Genomic DNA, 18,974 nt, shown 5'->3' with positions numbered 1-18,974 from the left:
TTTGGGGGCCGCCGTATGATTGGTTGGTCCGGACTGCCACGTCAGTGCGAGGCATTCGATTCTCGTTTTCCTTGCAGGGGAAGGAAGACGCTGCAACTGCGTTGTGAGGTGACGCGACGGTCGAGGATGCTCGCTGTCCGGCAACGGCAGCCGTTGAGATCTGAATGCCGTGCCGGCGTCGTGCGCCCTGAATTCGAAATCGAGAGGAATCGTACGGGAGAAGGGAGCGGGAATGCGGTGCCGTCTTCGTGCGGCTCTGCGGGAGCACTGGAGCAGGACGTCGTGTGAATTCTCTCAGTCGGTCTGGTGGGCCTATTTGTCTGCAGGGCCGAGTTGGCAGCCTGGTGGAGCTACCTGACGCGGTGCCCTTGCTGGGCTGCCCTGTGCCCCTGTGTGCGCGGGCGTTGCGAACAGAGACATTTTAGCCCGTTTACCCAGCCAACTCCTAAAGCCCAACTTGTAGGCCCATATGCCAAACTAGATTATAGGAAGACTGTTCGTCTGAGGTAAAAAATCACTGAAAACGTCTATGGAACACATGAGGTCTCGTTGCCACAAAAACAATTTTAGAGAATCAACTTCCAAACATTATTTTTTATGATGGGAACTGTCTTATTTTCTTTTGAGAAGAAGGGAGTTACTCGGCTCTTCATCAAGATGAACATAGTCATTAAAATAGGCAAACTTCAAATTGACAGTGGCAATGACACATGCACCAAAGATGGATGTCTTGTTAATTTGGTTAAAAAAATCGCTTGTGTGTTTCTCGTGAACAAAATGCATGTGCAGTTACATATGTTCGTGTTGCCGCAAGATTTCCAATCCTCGTTAAAGAATTAAACTGAAGACAACCAGCACATGTTCTCAATTCGAGGACTTGCTACTTCAAGTTCTACCATCTTTCGTGTGACAGCTGGGTACACACGGAGACATAGGTGGCAAAGGCTTACTTATGAACATCCACTACAACCGCACGCCCCCCCCCCCCCCCCCCCCCCCCCCCCCCCCGACGACCTCCTCCCTAGCGGCCGCACCCGCACCCACCACGCCATGGATCTGGCGGATCCAGCGTCGGCGGACATGGAAGCTTCAGGGCGGATCCTAGCGAGATATGTCCTCCTCCTCCTCCTCCTCCTCCTCCTAGATCTACGAAAATAGTGTTCTGACGAGCTCTCCCTCTCATATTCCACAACTCCGCCGGGCTTAGAAAGGGAAGGTTTGTGGGAGGAATAAGGCCGGCCAAGCGCTGGGATGGCTGGAGGGCCCTGGCGACGGTGGAGGCGGCCGGGCCAGGTCCGGGTGGGGAGTCGCGGCGGCACAGCTAGGGGAGAAGGAGGTCATTGCGGCAGCGGGAGGGGGCTGGGGAGAAGGAGGCCGCCGGGGGCGGTGACCAGAGCGAGGAGGACGAAGAGGAAAGGACGGTGCAAGGAAGAGGGAGTCTTTTAGCCGTGTCCTTAAACTATAACTGGTATTAACCATAGGTGTTATCTCAAACATAACATTGACGGCATATTTTTTTTGGCGAAAAGATGCTATCTTTGCCTATTGTGATGGTTAAATGTCCAATAATGGTAGCTACCTTTTGTGTGCCAATCATGCATACTTTTTGCCTCAAACTCGCAACTCTAGTGAAAACCACGAGGTGGTAATAGAACCGTCAAGGATTACGATAGCTGCGGAAACGAATATAGACTAATTATAAAACTAATTTCATAAATGAAGGCTACTACGCCCTGTTCGTTTGGACTGGTTTGGCTTATAAGCTATGGCTGAAAGTACTGTTGGCTGGTTTGATGTGAGAGAAAAATATTGTTCGTTGACTGATAAGCCATGGCTTATAAGCCAAATACGACCGAGCGAACAGAGTGTTCCTGCCACATTAGCTTATACTGCTATATTTCTGAAAACGAACCAGCTGAACGAAATACCATCTGCCGCTGTGCATGTGCCGTCACCAGAAGACAAGAACATGGTACATCGACTTATTATGCAAGCCACACACTTAGAAAAGATTTCGATCCCGAGACCCGAGTCATGACGCCAAGCACATATGCATACCCGAGAGAGCACAGAAGAATTACGACACAAACTAGGTTTGTGTCCGTACGTTGCTACGAGATAGCTAAATTCTTGTAATAAAAACATATGGATCGTACGATAAGATAACAATACTATGAAATTAAATACGACGTTAAAGTAACATTTAATTCAAAAAATGAAGTTCGTTAAATTAACCGTCACTGAGAGCACGGTGTCGCAAGCTCACAAATTCTACTATATAGACATTTTCGTGATGCGGCTAAGATAATATTTTATATCGACAGGAAGAAATTTTCATGACAATAGTAACGGCAAAACAATCTTGACAATATAAAAAAACATGATCTGAGTCAGGTCGGTGGTCCAATAATTAATTGATATTATTATTGGAAAAATATTTAATTCCATAAAAATCAATCTACCAAAAAGCCAAGAGTCACGTCCAGCAAAAATGAATCGCTTAGTAAAGTGTGTTGCTCAAATTGACAGAAGCAAGTTCATGATACAATTACTTGTTGGTTTCTCCGACAACACCCCCTTCAAGCCTTCTTCCTCCAAAGCTCAATACTTTTAGTTAAAAAAAAGTAATTATAATTTGAGCTACTGCCAGTCAGCCACATATCACTTGCCCGGTTGACCCTGAAATCTGCAGTCCAACAAAGACAATTAAGAAAAAGTATGACAAATGATTATTTGGTATACATTGGTAGTTTAAATAACTTGCTAATTGCAACATTTATCCATAACTTGCTAATTCCATTTTCACTCACGCATTGACGCTCCAAAGAGAATAAGCTGTGATGGATGGAAATGTGACATCAACAATTTGAAAGACAACTGCAACATAGTGTAATGCCTCAGGTACCCTAAACTGCAGTGCACTATGCATACCTCCACCCTCTAATAAGGTTGCAAGAAAAATATTTTGTTCATTCTGCAACCAGTATATATTAGGGGACTTAAATGATAGCATACAAGTGCAAAAGCATGGAATCTAACAAATACCTTCAAGAACATTTTGAGCATAGCATATGACAACACACAGAAGTAATGGCAGAGAAAAGAGATCACCAATGATGTGTCTGCAACTGTAACAATGACAGGAGAAGATAATTGAGGTATCATGACCCTTCTTTAGTCCATTGTATTAGGACTTGCCAGGCCCGCAGTGGCTCTGTGAAGAACTTCAGAAGTTGTTTGTACCTATATCGCCATGTAGCTTCACATAAACAAATAAGCTTTTAATGTATTATAATTACAAAACTGTATAAAAAGGAACTTACCTCAGCACACCCTCTGATTAGCATTGCCATATTATTGAAGGATTGTTGTTATTAGGCCATTTAAGTCTTAAAAACAAAAATTGTAGGGGCGACGTTTCTTCTTGCATATGAAGCAGACATCCCATGCATATGATCCAATGCCAAATTTGATCTCTCTTAAGTATTTTAGCTAAATACCTGGCACCAGCAAGCCATCCAAGTTATACGGAAATAAACACATGATTGGTAAGGAGTTTGGCCAAAGACAAACTTATTTTTTTAGACCGACAAACCTGTTTATTAAGTCCACATATTAACTTTTGTTGAAGTATGATACTTACGAAGCTTGCAAGGTGGGGAAAGACAATCCCATGACTTTTGCAGTAAGAATAAACCTTGGCCAAACCGGCCAAGGAAATCCATGAATCTTAGCCTCACTCTATAGGTGTCGGTGCAGAAAGTGTCCAACACGTAAATATTTGTAGTTTTGCTGTACGTTGTGATCGGAGGTGGCCTAGCACTCAATGACACAGGGTTTATACTGGTTCAGGCAACGTGCCCTACGTCCAATTTGAGTCGGTCGGTGACTTTATTCCTGAGCCCAGGTGCTCGAAGTTTGTTGTGGGGTTACAAATAGAAGAGAGAAAGATGGGGGTACAAGAGGTCCAGTCGGACTCTGGTCTGAAGTGCTGAGAGTGACAGGAGCCCCGCTATGTGCTAAGTGTTCGAGCGTGTGCTTGTGGTTTGAACCTAGTGGTTCTGTTGTTGTGTACTAGTAAACTTGATCGATCTCTCTGTTGGGAGAGAGCGCATCCCCTTTTATTGATGAAGAGGATGGCCTTACAAGTGAGAGGGAGAGAGTATGTATGCTACTAAGTCTTGTTGCCCACGCTGGCGGGTACAAGATGATGGTAGGCACCACAATACTGTTTAATGTCAGATGCACGTGGGAGGTTGCGTCGTCTTCTTCTGGTATGGCAGACGTCGGTGCCTGCCATACTGTTGATACCGAGAGGCATACAGGGGTTTTTACCATGTTCGCCTGGTACGGTAAATACCGGCGCCCACAACACTGTTCGATGCCCAGAGGCATGTGGGGAGAGTCTTACCATGTTTGTCCGGTATGGGAGTTGATGGTGCCCACAATATTGTAGGGAAAATGCCGGCGCCTACAACACTGCTTGGGTTCTGTCATGCCAGGGAGGTCATAGGGTACTGTCCTACAGGTGTACATGATACGTTCCTCGGTATTGCGGTTGACTTGGGTGCCCTACCTTACTTTTTCCATCTGTTTCCTGGTTCTTACCGAGCGGGCGTCCCCGGTCGGTTGGTCCGAGTCGGCTCTGATTGTGCCAGTTGGAGAAGAGCAGTGAGCATGGGTTCGGCGCATCCCTGGTTGGAGACGTGGGTCGGAGTTAGAAAGTGGTGTTTGGCCAGTCTCTCCGGTTGGAGAGGCCGTCCAGAGGTGGGCTGGTGTCAGAAGCGAGCGTTGTTCCTCTTTTGCGAGGCCTTCCAGTCGGAGAGGTGGGCCAGAGTCGGAAGCGGGTGCCATTCCTCCTCAGCCAGGCCTTCCGGTCGGAGATTGGATTGTCCTTCTGGCCCGTCGTTTAGGTTTTTGGGCCAACCCATGAGCTGCGCGTTGTTCGCAATGTTGTCTGCTGGGCCGAACCTTTGTTGGCAAGCCGGTCCATGAGGGACCCTGGGTTTATGAACCCAACAGGAGCCCCCGAGCCCCTGGGCGATTCGGGTAGAATAGTCTGGGGGATTTTTGTCTTGACGGCGGGTGTAGCCCCCGAGCCCCCGGGCGATTTCAGGTAGAATCTTCTGGGCGGGTTTTGTTGCCAGTAGGGGACATTTCGTTTCATCAGCGGGTGCACGCGAGCGCACCCACGGGTGTAGCCCTCGAGCCCCCGGGCGATTTAGGCCGAATCGCTTGGGGGTTTTTCTGTCAGCGGGCGTGTGTGCGTGCATTTCAGTTGAGAAAGAGTCGTCAACCAAGGCATCATGCGTAGCTGAGGCAGTTTGTTTTTAGGGATCGGGCGAGACAGAGCTCACGGATCCTAGCATCGGGCGCAGCCGAGGGATCGAAACGAACTCATAGATCCAGGTGTCGGGCGCGCCGAGGGATTTGGGCGAGTCAGAGTCATGGACCCAGGTGCAGCCGAGGTGTTTTTTGTGTGTGTCTTGAGCCCCTGAGCCCCGTTGGGCTTGGTAGGGGTCGGTCTGTATTTTGTGCGTTACCCCGTCCTCGATTTCTCACAACCGAAGGGGTTGAGCTAACGTCGCTTGCCTCGATCGCTCGGGCTCGAGTGACGTGCTTGGTGAGCTCGCTAACGGGTATGATCGAGTGAAATTTGGGTCCATCGTTCGTGATGGGGTTGGCATAGCCCTCTTGTAACATTCGACTGCTCCTTAACCTACAACCCAGCAGATGCCTAGGTGGTTCTAGAGACCAATCTGGGTGGCCCGCTGGCCTCCCCTCGATGGAGATTCTATGGGTTTGGCGAGGTTTAGGATCGAACTAGAAGGTTGAGATGACCCTGTCCGCTTCGGGGCAGACTGGGCGAGGGCCACTCAAGCCTCATCTATGTTTTCTCCCCTGGCTCTGTTTGACGCGAGGCGGCCTCAAGCCCTTCATGGGCCGGCCTTCAAACCCCGGTCGGTCATTGCTCAAGTTTGAATGAGACAACCGCCGCTTCGTGACGCAACACGGAGCGTTGTGATGCGTTTAACCGCATATGCGATGCCTTAGCACCCGAGCCCCTGACCAATTTAGGTAGAATCATCTAGGGGGCGGGCATACGAAATGAATGCGTGTATGGATGTATGATTAATTATATAAAGAAATAGTGGGTGTTTGGTAATGTTACCTTGATGACTCGAGTGACGAGGTTTGAAGAGCTCCAATCGGAAATGTCCAACCGGGATCCATGCTGGTCGTTCATGATGGAGTTGGCATGGCCCACATGAGGCGTCCCTTTGCTCCTTACCTGTCTCTTGGTGTTTTCCTAAGTCGTTCGATTGACTTAGGAAGCCCGACGGTCTCTCTTGGGCGGAGATCCCATAGTTGGGCCTTTCCAAGTCTTGCCTAGGAAGGCCGAGCCGCCTACGCGTGGTGGCGCTTTGTTTCTCGTGCCCAGTCGTGCAGTAGTGGTGGGCCATACCTAGGCTATGTCCTGTCTGACCAGGCGCCGTTCCATCAAGCCGGGTGCGTCCCATCGGTTAGGGCGCGTCCCATCGTTTCCCATCCACATTGAATGAGGGAAGGGAGAGGGTTTCTTGCCCCAATCCTTTCGTCTTTCCTTAACTGCTCCGCCTTTTCTTTAAATAGGGAAGGGAGAAGGAAAAGAGAACTCATAGACCTATTCGTGATTCCGAAGCATGATGTCAAGTTGGAGGTCCCCCAATGTAGATGAGATGGCACTGGCCGCCTTCACTGAGAAGGGGCTAGTTCTACCGAAGGAGGTGACGCACTGGAGGGTGTCGTACGTCGCTGGATTTGTCACCGTCTACGAGGCTTTCGTCGAGATGGAGCCGTACGTGGACTCCTTTTAGCGAGTCTTCTCCGAACGAGCCTTGTCAGAGTGGAAGACGCTCGGGACTACACCGGTGGGTGGTTTCGCCCTTGCAACTGCTCAGGTTGGCCATTTCATAAAGTTTGATGAGATATCTTCCAGCCACAGCGGCCATACCTCGGCGGGCAGCGTCCCTGCCCAGGAGCTGCTTTGACTGCATGAGAAGGTCAGTAGCTCCATGCTCTTCTGTTGAGCATCTATGGGTGCGACGCCATTGAGATATCTATTGCGCTCGCCGAAGTTGAGGGAGCGGAACCGGGTGGGGCCCTTGCGACGGTGGTTATGTCCGACGGCATGTGCCATGGCTTCTCCTTTGGCATCAGCTGATGCCACCGAGCGGCCATAGTAGTATTTGGAATAGAAGTAGTCAGCAAATGTAATCGTTAAGTTCATGAGGGAGCCCCTGTGTGAACAGTTTTTTGTATCAATGAATACATCAGTTCTGTTTTTGTGGTAGAATCACTATCCATTTCTTGTTTTTTATCCTAGCATAGCTTTGTTTTTATCCTTTATTTTTCGCACCTATCCATTCATTCCGTAGGCTGCAGCTTTTGAGAACCTAGGCATGGCCCATGGGGCTCGGCTGCTCATAATCGTAGGTCGTGGCGGGGTGCGTTCGATTGGGAGTAAGAACAAAGTCACATAGGGTAATCAAAGGAATGGAATGCGCTTTCGTTCGGGGACAGAGTTTTTACCGTGTGATAGTAAAAAAGAGAGGTAGTATTTAGTATTGTACCCTCATAGAGCCCCCGAGTGACCTAGGCTAAAAGTGTTCGGGCTGGGTGCTTTTACAGGAGCAAGTGTTGAATAAAAGCGGTAAGACCAAATTTTGGGGGAAAACGACGTAGCTGTTCAATGTAACAAGTGTTGGTGAGAACGTTGCCGTTGTCATCCTTTAGTCAGTAGGCGCCTGGTCGGATCACTTCGGTCACCGTATAGGGTCCTTCCCATGGTGGAGAGAGTTTGTGTTTTTCCTTCGTTGATTGGGTCCTCCGGAGCACGAGATCACCGACTTCGAGGATCCTCCCCCTGATTTTCCTTTTGTAGTACCTATGGAGAGTTTACTGGTAGCAAGCAGAGCGGATGACGGTCATCTCACGGGCCTCCTTGAGTAGGTCAACTATGTCTTGCTGAGCCTCCGCAGCTCGGTTGCGGTCGAAAGCCTTCACTCTTAGGGCATCGTGGTCGAGGTCGGAGGGTAGCACTGCTTTAGCTCCATAGGCTAGGAAGCAGGATGTGAACCCTATAGATCGGTTTGGGGTCATTCTCAGGCTCTAAAGGATCACTAGGACCTCTACAAACCATCACCCGGTGTACTTGTTGAGTCGGTTGAAGATGCGTGGCTTAAGTCCTTGGAGGACCATGCCATTGGCACGCTCAACCTGACCATTAGTACGTGGGTGTCCGACCGAGGCCCAGTCAATCCTGATGCCATATCCATCACTGAAGTCTAGGAACTTCTTTCTAGTAAAGTTAGTCCTATGGTCAGTGATGATGCAGTTAGGAACGCTGAACCGGTAGATGATGTCGAGGAAGAATTTGACCGCCTCTTTCGAGCGGATGTTGGTTATGGGCTTGGCCTCTATCCACTTGGTGAACTTGTCGACTGCTACGAGTAGGTGAGTGAAGCTGCCCAGGCCTTTTTGAGGGGTCCTAACATGTCGAGGCCCCAGACCATGAATGGCCAGGTGATAGGGATGGTTTGAAGCTCCTGTGCCGGCAAATGAGTTTGTCGAGCTTAGAATTGGCATCCCTCACACCTGCGGATGACCTCTCTGCATCTCATAGTGTGGTGGGCCAGTAAAAACCTTGGCAAAAGGCTTTTCCATCCAACGACCTCGGGGCCACATGATGCCCGCAAATCCCAGCATAGACCTCGAGGAGGAGCTGCTTTCCCTAGTTGGTGGGGATGCACTTCATGAGCACCCCCGATGGGCTCCGTTTGTAGAGTTCGTTACCGAGCGCGATGAAGGTCTTGACACGTCAAGTGATCCATTAGGCTTTAGTCCTTTTGGGAGGGAGAACCTCCTTGAGGAGGTAGGCGAGTAGCGGCGCTCGCCAGTCGATTTGATCGAGTGCTAATACGGCGATGTTAGCGGGTGACATCGTTATAGAGGCACTAGTGTCGGAGCCCTCGAGCATCGGCTTGGCATCGGGGTCGGAGCCCCCGAGCATCAGCTTGGCATCGGGGTGTGTCTGGATCGGATCTTCTAGGACGCAGGCAGATGACTCGTGGAGATCATTGATGAAGATCCCGCTTGGAGACGGATCTCACCTGGCGGCCAATTTTATGAGAAAATCGGTGGCATCGTTGTCCTTTTGGGGGACGTGATGTAGCTTGATCCCTTGGAATTTGTCCTCGAGCTTGCACACCTCCTAGCAGTATGCCACCATGAGGGGGCTTTTGTAGGAGGACTCCTTCATGACTTGGTCAACGACCAACTCAGTGTCGCCGCAGACGTAGAGTCGCGTAGCGCCGAGCTTGATGGCGATGTGCAGCCCGTTGATGAGGGCCTCATATTCTGTGGTGTTGTTTGAGGCTAAGAAATGGGGGCAGATGGCGTAGCGGAGCCTACTCCTATCCAGGGAGATCAGAACCACTTTAGCCCCCGAGCCGGGTGCCATTACAGACCCATCGAAGTACATTGTCCAGTACTCTTGGGTGACGTCTGGGGTCGGTAGCTACACCTAGGGGTACCAGACCTTAGGGTCGGTGAGTACCACCCCAATGAAGTATATGGGCCACTGGACCTTAACGTGGTGTCCTGGCTCCTCCCTTTCGACGACTAGGGCGACGCTTACCACATGGTTACTGGCCACGACATAGAGGAGGGGGGTTCTCCCCATTCAGGAGCGACAAGGATTGGGGCCGATGTCAGGGATGCTTTGAGGCTCTCTAGAGCCTACTGAGCTTCCTCAGTCTAGACGAAGGCATTCGTCTTTTTGAGGAGCTTGTAGAGTGGCATTCCCGTTCGCTAAGCCAGGAGATGAATTGGCTTAGGGTAGCCAGACAGTCGGTGAGCCTTTGCACGCCCTTGATGTTGCGTATAGGGCCCATGTTGGAGATGGCCATGATCTTTTTGGGGTTGGCTTCGATGCCAAGCTCAGACACAATGTATCCTAGCATCTTTCCCTTCGGAACCCCAAAAACACATTTCTCAAGATTCAATCTGATGTTGAACCTTTGGAGGTTCATGAACATTGCGGCCAAGTTTACGATCAGGTCGCAAGCTTGGGCCGTTTTGACCACTATGTCATCAACATAGACTGCGATTGTTGGTTTTGGCCATTCGGCTTGATCAGGCCAATCGAGCGGGTCGATTTGGTCGACGAAGCATTGCTGCATGCACCTTTGGTAGGTGGAGCCAACGTTCTTCAGGCCAAAAGGCATGGTTATGTAGCAGTACGAACCATACAGGGTGATGAATGAGGTTGCAAGCTGATCGGACTCTTTCATCGTGATCTGGTGATAGCCCGAGTAGGCATCCAGAAAGGAGAGGATCTCGCAAGCCGAGGTGGAGTTGACTATCTGGTCTATGCGCGGCAAAGGAAAGTGATCCTTTGGACACACTTTGTTGAGGCCAGTATAATCAACGCACATTCTCTATTTCTCGGTCTTCTTTTTAACAAGAACGGGATTAGCAAGCTAGTCGGAGTGGAATACCTCTCTGATGAATCTAGCTACTAGGAGTTTGGCGATCTCTTCACCTATGGCCCTGCGCCTCTCATCATCGAAGTGATGCAGGCGTTGCTTAGCGAGCTTTGAGCCCAGAATGAGGCATAGTGCGTGCTTGGCGACGTCCCACGATATGACTGGCATGTTAGATGGCTTCCATGCGAAGACATCACAATTGGCGCACAGGAAGTCGACAATCTCACATTCCTATTTGCTCGGGAGCTGGGTCCCGATCTGTGCCATCTTGGTTGGGTTAGTGGGGTCGATTCCCACCGCCTTGGTTTCCTCGAGCGGGCGGAAGGCCATCGAGGAGGTTGGTTTGTCGTAGTCCAGGACTACTGGGGTCGATGACTCCCCGAGCCACAGGAGCTCAGATGGTGGTGGTGAGGAGTTGATGACCGCGGTGGCAAGGAGCCATCAAGGAGTTGATGACCGCGGTGGCAAGCTCTAAATGCTTGTGGTCGCACATGAAAGCGTGCGAGAAGGCGCTACTCACGGCGATGACGTCGTTCGATCCCAGCATCTTCAGCTTGAGGTAAACATATTTGGGGATTGCCATGAATTTGGCGTAGCATGGCCACCCCAAGATGGCATGGTAGGACCCTAGGAAGTCCACCACTTCAAAGGTGATGACCTCCGAGCGAAAGTTGGCTCGGTTGCCAAACATGACGGGCAGGTCGATCTACCTGACCGGGTATGCCTGCGCTCCTAGGGTCACCCCATGGAAGGGAGAGCCCACTACGCAGAGTTCTATTCGGGGGATGCACATGGCGTCGAGGGTGTCGATGTAGAGGATGTTGAGGCCGCTACCTCCGTCCACCAGCACCTTGGTGAAGTCCTTCTTGTGGACAATGGGGTCGACGACGAGTGGGTAGCGTCCTGGTCTCACGATGTGGGAGGGATGGTCCCTCTGATCGAAGGTGATCGAAGATTTTGACTAGCTAAGGAAGAAGGGGACAGCCGTCTCGGCAGCGCATGCCTCCCTGTAGTGCACCTTGTGCTGGCGCTTGGAGCAGATGGCCTCGGATCTGCTAAAGATCATGATGCATTCCTCGAGGTCAGGGAAGTTGTCCCCGTCCTTGCCCGCTATGCCTCCTTTCTTGGCTACCGCCTCTTTGTCGTCTCCCTCTTTCGGCCCACCGGCCTATTGGAGGAAACGTTTGAGGAGCTCACAGTCCTTGTAGAGGTGTTTGATGGGGTAGGCGTGGTTGGTGCATGGGCTATCCATGAGCTTGTTGAACTGGTTAGGCAGGTCCTGCTAGGGCTACTTGCTCATATGATCAGCTGCGGTGACCAACATGGTGTTGTCCGATCGGCGTTGATCCTTTTTGTTCTACTTGCCCCTCTGTGTGGAGGGGCCCTTGTCTTGGTCCATGCGCTTGGCCTTGCCTTTGTCCCAGCCTCTATTGAAGACCGCTCTGACTGCCTCCTTGCTAGAGGCGTGGTTAGTGGTGACGTCGAGCAGGTCACAGGTGGTACGGGGCTTCAGGCAGCCAAGCTTGTGGATCAGTGACTCATAGGTCGTCCTGGAGAGGAATGCACTGATGATGTCCATGTCGATGACATGAGGGAGGGAGTTGCATCATTGGGAGAACCTACGGATGTAATCCTATAGGGACTCACTGGGCTACTGCTGGCAGCTATTGAGGTCCTAGGAGTTACCAGGGTGGACATATGTCCCCTGGACATTTCTGACAAAGACCCTCTTGAGGTCCGCCTAGTCATAGATGCTATCGTGCGGGAGGAATTTGAGCCACGCCCAAACATGTTCCCCCACATAGATGGGGAGATATTGAATGATGAAAAGGTCATCATCCACCCCTCTGGCTCAGCAGGCGAGCTAGAAATCTTCAAGCCAAATACCAGGGTTCGTCTCCCTGGTGTACTTGGCGATGTTGGTGGGCGGTCGGAAGCGTTGTGGGAATGACGCTCTCCGAATAGGCTGGCTAAAGGCCCGTGGTCCAAGGCCCTCAGGGCTAGGACTCCAGTCGTCTGGCCGGCGACCATGCCTGGGGCGTGTTTCATCGCTCCCCTTAATGGTTTGCCCGAGACCAGTGTCGCCTGCCCTCATCATCGCCCGGTGGACGTCATCGTCATGCCGGGCCTGATGCCAGTTGCTGATGATGCTGAGAGCGTCTTGGTGCGGACCGGACCATTCGCGTACCGGAGGTCGGTGTGGAGCAGGCGCCAGGTCGGACCACGGTGCGACCGCTGCCACCCGAGCCGCGCTTAGCGGCTATAGCAGTGAGCGTATGGAGTGATCCATCTGGTGCGTCCTCACTCCCTCAGTGGGGAGAGAGGGCGTGTGTCAGAGTCATGATGTAGAGCTTTCTGCCTATTGAACATCGATAGCTTCTACCAGCACCCGGAGGTTCCTGTAGACCACACGCTTGGTAACGCCGTGCAGAAGCATTGCCACAGTGGCGATGTTCTGGCTAGCCCGAGCGAACTATGGGGGGTTGTTCCCCTTGTTCATGATGTCGCACTAGACCTGGCGGGCACAACCTCGGGCGCCGCCCACCGGGTCATGCGCATGGGGCGCAATATGCTGCACCGAGTGTGCCGGTGCAAGCAGCGGCTGGTTCTGCCGCCGTCGTCATAGCTCCTCGGCGTGCTCTTGTGCAAGTGCGAGGGCCCCCGCACACGGGTCTAGAGAGGTGTGAGTCTACATAGACTCCGCAACCACCGGTGGCTACCCCGAAGCATTTGCCATAGCGCACTCCTAGGATGGACGATGGCTAGGTGCCACATTGTCGATGCTGGAGCCGTCGCTCTCAACCTCGTCATCCAGAATTTCGTGGAAAGTGGTGGGAGCATAGCACACCATTCCCAGGAATTCAGATGTGAGAGGGGGCGGCGCCAGCGTCCTTCGGAGCCCTCGAGCACACATGTCCACGGGAGACATGAGGCCGTAGGGGAACCGGTCATATGGTGTTTGCGGTGCGGACAATACGGTCCCTCCGGATAATCGGCAGGAGATAGTAAATAGAGAGTAAATAACGGTATGCACATTACTCACAGCGGGGTTTGAGCTAAGAGTTTGGTCGGAATAAAGCGTAGGCGCCTTATTGTTGAAGTCATCGTGCGTCCCAAAGCCATTGGAGGGCGCCCCTCCAACGGGCGCCAGAACGAGTGCCTCCTCGTGGAGGTGTAGTACGCTGAGCCGGTTGGCAACAAAGTCTAGGATTCCGAAGAGGAAGGCCTAGGACAGCTCGATGACGGGTGGAACCCACATCCCAACAGGTGGGAGTGCGGGAAACTCTAGTGAGCCAAAGCGAGTCATATTGCTTGAGCCCGCCATGGCGAAGGTGGTGGAAAAGTGGGCCATCCGATGACCAAAAGTGTGAACATATAGCGTCTTCCGCACGGACGGCGCCAACTGTCGGTGCAGAAAGTGACCAACACATAAATATTTGTAGTTTTGTTGTACATTGTGATCGGAGGTGGCCTAGCACTCAATGTCACAAGGTTTATACTAGTTCAGGCAATGTGCCATACATCTAGTTTAAGTCGGTCGGTGACTTTATTCCTGAGCCTAGGTGCTCGAAGTTTGCTGTGGGGTTACAAACGGAAGGGAGAAAGATGGGGGGTACAAGAGGTCCGGTCAGACTCTGGTCTGAAGGGCCGAGAGTGATAGGAACCCTGCTATGTGCTAAGTGTTCAAGCATGTGCTTGTGGTATAAACCTGGTAGTTCTATTGTTGTGTACTAGTAAACTTGATCGACCTCTCTGTTGGGAGTGAGCGCATCCCCTTTTATAGATGAAGGGGATGGCCTTACAAGTGAGAGGGAGAGAGTACGTATGCTACTAAGTCTTGTTGCCCACGCCGGCGGGTGTCAGAAGCGAGCGTTGTTCCTCTTTTGCGAGGCCTTCCGATCGAAGAGGCGGGCTAGAGTCAGAAGCGGGCGCCGTTCCTCCTCGGCCAAGCCTTCCGATCAGAGATTGGATTGTCCTTCTGGCCTGTCGTTTAGATTTTTGGGCCGGCCCATGAGCTACGTGTTGTTCGCAACGTTGTCTGCTGGGCCGAGCCTTTGTTGGGAAGCCAGACCATGAGGGACACTGGGTTTATGAACCCGACAATAGGGCCACACCATATTCCCGGTCAGTGACCACAACAGATTAGTAAATTTAGCAATTAAGTAAAATTTACTTAGAGACAGTCTGACACTCTGACTTTGTGGATACTAACAATGAACACTAGAAAAATTAAACTTTACGGCCAGGCTCGATCTCACATGTATGAATATATGATTTTTTGGTCAGTATGAGAAAAATAGGTTGAAATTTCGTCTACCCTGGTCATGGGGTTAACCACACATATAATTTTTAGATGACATGTATTGAGATACATATGAAATAATCTAATTAAGCTACTGTTCTAATATATATCATGGCAACACACTGCTACACAACTACCAGAATTTAGTGAAATCATAAAAAAGATTATGCTCACCAAAATAGCTTCCAATTTATTTATTATCCAATGGCACAACTGAGCCATATTGCAATTGAATACAGCCAAATTTAACCATTTCGAGATGTAGCTGAACAACAAGTTAATTAAGGATTAATGGTGAATTTGGTGAACTGTGAGAGCATCAGAAGAATTACAACATCGAGGCATGTTCGCAGGTGTTGCCATGGCATGACAAAAATTGACAGAAACGAAATCGAACCTGATAGATCCCACAAAATTGTGTAAAGAAACTTGGGCATACCCAGTGCAGAGAGCTCCTACTCTGTGCGGGGTCTAGGGAAGGGTGTTAGTGGCAAGCCTTACCCTCGCATGTGCAATGCGAGGAGACCGCGACTCAAACCTAGGACCTTCTGGTCATAGGTGGTAAGACTCTACCGCTTGCACCAGGGCCGCCCTTCTGTGGAAAGAAACTTGATATTACCAAAAATAATTCACCGATCTAAGTTTACATGGGAATAAACATTGAAGGGAGGGGATAATACCTGAAGAGGGTTCAGCTTTCCAGGGAGGTGATGTCCTAGGGCCAAGGAATTGGTCGGCGGGCCTCCTACTAGAATTGGTCCTTGCAGATGAGGAAGAATCAGTCGTGATGGGGTGCAGTGTGCACAACATATATCATGCTGAACTATTGTGAATCTATAGTTAGGGAACATTATAAGAGCAAAAAGCTCACCTCTTTATGAGCGAGAATTTTCTTGTTGTTTTCATTTCCAAGCATGTGGATCAAAGCCAAAGGTAGGAGCTTTTCATACTGCATCAGTGTCGGTGTTTTGAGTAAACACCAACGAGTGAATTTGTATTATTGCATGTTGGATCCGGATGGTGTGCTAAAAGACATAAGGTTTATACTGGTTCAGGCAGAATGTCTCTACATCCAGTTTGTGACTGTTGATCGTGTTATTAGCACTGAAAGGTTCATAGTAGGGGTTACAAATGGGCGAGAGAGGGATAGGTCCCAAGTCTCTGATGGAAAGGTTAAAAGGGCGCTGAGAGCTTGGTTGCTGCTCAGCTATGTGTGATGAGATGCGTGGTGTGTTGAATCGATCAGTCCCCTTAGTGGGGTGCCCTGCCTTCCCTTTTATAGACCAAGGGGAAGTAGGGATTATAGATAGGAGAAAGAAGAAGAACCAGAGACCAAGAAGGTGCTTCGAAGGTGCCGGATCTTCCTTTTCCCCTCAACCCATCCTGCTGACATGACAGATGGTGCCAGGGATAGCTCCATACTAGGCGACTGTCCATTGATGATGCCATGCTCTGGCTTAATCAACAAGTGGTCACGTCCCATCCCACCCCGATGGGTGGCGCAACGGATCGGGGTGTTGATCCGCAACCCTACGGGGAGCGGACGACGCAGTGACTACATGTCCATCACTGTAGAGGACACGATTCTCCTCCAGGACCATAGTGGTTGTCGTATGGTCCCATCAGGATCCGTGCCCAAGGGCCAATGGCGGCGCCCACAATACCGTAAAACAAATGTCGGCGCCCACAACACTATTTGGGCTCTGACATGTCCGGAAGGGCCTTAAAGCACCTGCCTTGTCATATCCTGTCGGTACTTTCCTATAGGCGTGCAAGGTATGGTCCTCGGTACTATGGTTGACTTGAGTGCACTACCTTTTCTGCACACGTAGTTATGAAGGAGCAGCGCGTAGACATTGGGCGAGGAGGAGCCATCCCCCAGACATCGAGCGAGGCGAAGTCTGCCCCCAAATGTCGGGTGAGGTGGAGCTAGCCCCCGAACGTCGGGCGAGGTGGAGTTTGCTCCTAGATGTCGGGCGAGGCAGAGTCTGCCTCCAGATGTCGGGTGAGGCAGAGCCAGCCCCCGGACGTCAGGCATGGTGGAGTCTGCCCCAGACATCGGGCGAGGTGGAGCCAGCCCCCGAACGTCGGGCGAGGCAGAGTCTGCCCCCAGACATCTGGTGAGGCGGAGCCAGCCCCCGGACATTGGGCGAGACAGAGTCTGCTCCTAGATGTTGGGTGAGGCAGAGCCAGCCCCCAGATGTTAGGCGAGGTGGAGTCTACCCTTAGACGTCAGGTGAGGTGGAGCCAGCCCCTGGGGTTTGGGTGAGGCGAAGCCAGCCCCCGGGGATCGGATGAGGCAGAGTCTACCCTTAGATGTTGTGCGAGGCAAAGCCAGCCCCCGGGGGTTGGGCGAGGCGAGGCCCATGGTCTTAGTGGACGGACGAGGAGTGTCCTAGCAAGCGGTGTAGTCATGCTCTTGATCGCATGGATGAATCAATGTTCGACGATCATTAGCTCCTCCTCTTTGGGTACCCTAATATTGGTCCCCGATAGTAGCCCTCAAGCCCCTAGGCGATTCGAGTAGAATCGCCTGGGGGATTTTGTGACTTGCCAGCGGGTGCGCGCGAGCGCACTCAGTGGGTGTAGCCCCTGAGCCTACGGAGGAGTAGGGTACTCCTTCCGAGGGTTTTCCGAATGAGAGGGTTCTGAGAGCCATGTCCCTCTATTGTTGTCCCCGGTGTGCCCCTAAGATGGCGATTTCTTCTTCGCCAAGGCCTGACCCTTCATGGGTATGGTCGTGAGGTTTGGTGGTTGTTTAGTTGGATAGCTCAATTGGGATCCTAGCATCCCGTTCATGGGGATCCGCCCAGGGCTAGCCCGGCTGAGACTTGATCACGGGCCAAGACTCCCATGAAGCTTGTGCGCCTAAGTTTTGGCTGATTTGCGGGCCCATCCTTTGTCGTAAGGGTGCCTTGGGATGGCCGTCGAAATCATTGACGGGCCAGCCCTCGAACTCCTAGGCCTAGCCGGGCTAGAGGAATGCTTTTTGACTCGTATCCTTTTGCTGGTGAAGAGTCCTGGTCAGCCTAGATAGGAAAAATGTCTGGCGCGACTTTGGAGGTCAAGGATAGAGACTGGGGGTGCCTATCTCATGTCATGACATGGTGGCGGATCATGGTACACATGGAGATCTAGGTAGATGATTGCCTTCCTCGCATCCGTCGCCCCTATAAAACCAAAGGGTTCGCCCCAAGGGTTTCGCATATTGCCTCCTTGCCTTTGCATCTACAACCTTCGCCGCCAATCGCCTAAGCCTCTCGTATCCGTGTTTCAGCCGTCATCGAATTCGCATCCACCACTCCAATTCTCCAATGGAGCCATGGTGCTGCTCTGATATTACCCTCCAGCGCCTGGAGGGCCTCGTTCGTCGTGGTCTCCTTTGTGCATGGACCACTGCCGAGGAGTGGTGGCTGCCCAGTGACGAGGATGCATCGTCGCCGCCCGAGGGCTACATCATGTCCTTCGCTCACTTCCACGAGCGGGGATTCACCGCCAATGCCCACAAGTTTCTTCGGGGATTGCTGCACTACTACAAGGTAGAGCTACAACATCTTAATCCCAATGGAATCTAGCACATTGCGGCGTTCATTGCCTTGTGTGAGGGGTTCCTAGGGATTAGTCCCCACTTTGACCTATGGTGGCACTTCTTCGCCGTCACCCTCCTGAAGAAGCGGGAGAAGAAGTAGGAGCTGAACGTGCCAATGGGATGTGCCGGCATTCAGCTTCGCAACAACCACATCAACGAGTATCCGCTGATGCGTCTGTCGAAGTGGGGCCGCCTTGCTGAAGAGACCCGGCTGTGCGGGGACATAAGTGCCCAGCTTACTATCGCCCAATAGAGGGTGGCCGAGCTGACTCCCCTGGCCGAGGAGGCGGCTAGTCTCCGATAGCGGGAGGTTGAGGCATGTCAGGACGCGGAGGATGCCGAGAAGGCGTTCCAAGATCTGTCAGCGAGGGCACGACAGGACAAGGAGGAGGCTGCCAGAGTCCGAAAGGAGTGGGACGAGCTGCTCTAGAGGGATGCTGAGGCCCGCCAGCGGGTCCTCGACCTCCTGGCTGAGGTGGAGAGGGAGCAGGAGCTCAAGCTGGTAGCCGAGGAGAGGTCCACAGCCCTGCAGCAGAAGGTGAACCTAGATGAT

Source organism: Miscanthus floridulus, chromosome 19, assembly GCF_019320115.1.
Source record: "Miscanthus floridulus cultivar M001 chromosome 19, ASM1932011v1, whole genome shotgun sequence".
Classification (NCBI taxonomy): Eukaryota; Viridiplantae; Streptophyta; class Magnoliopsida; order Poales; family Poaceae; genus Miscanthus; species Miscanthus floridulus.
This window is presented reverse-complemented; position numbering follows the sequence as displayed.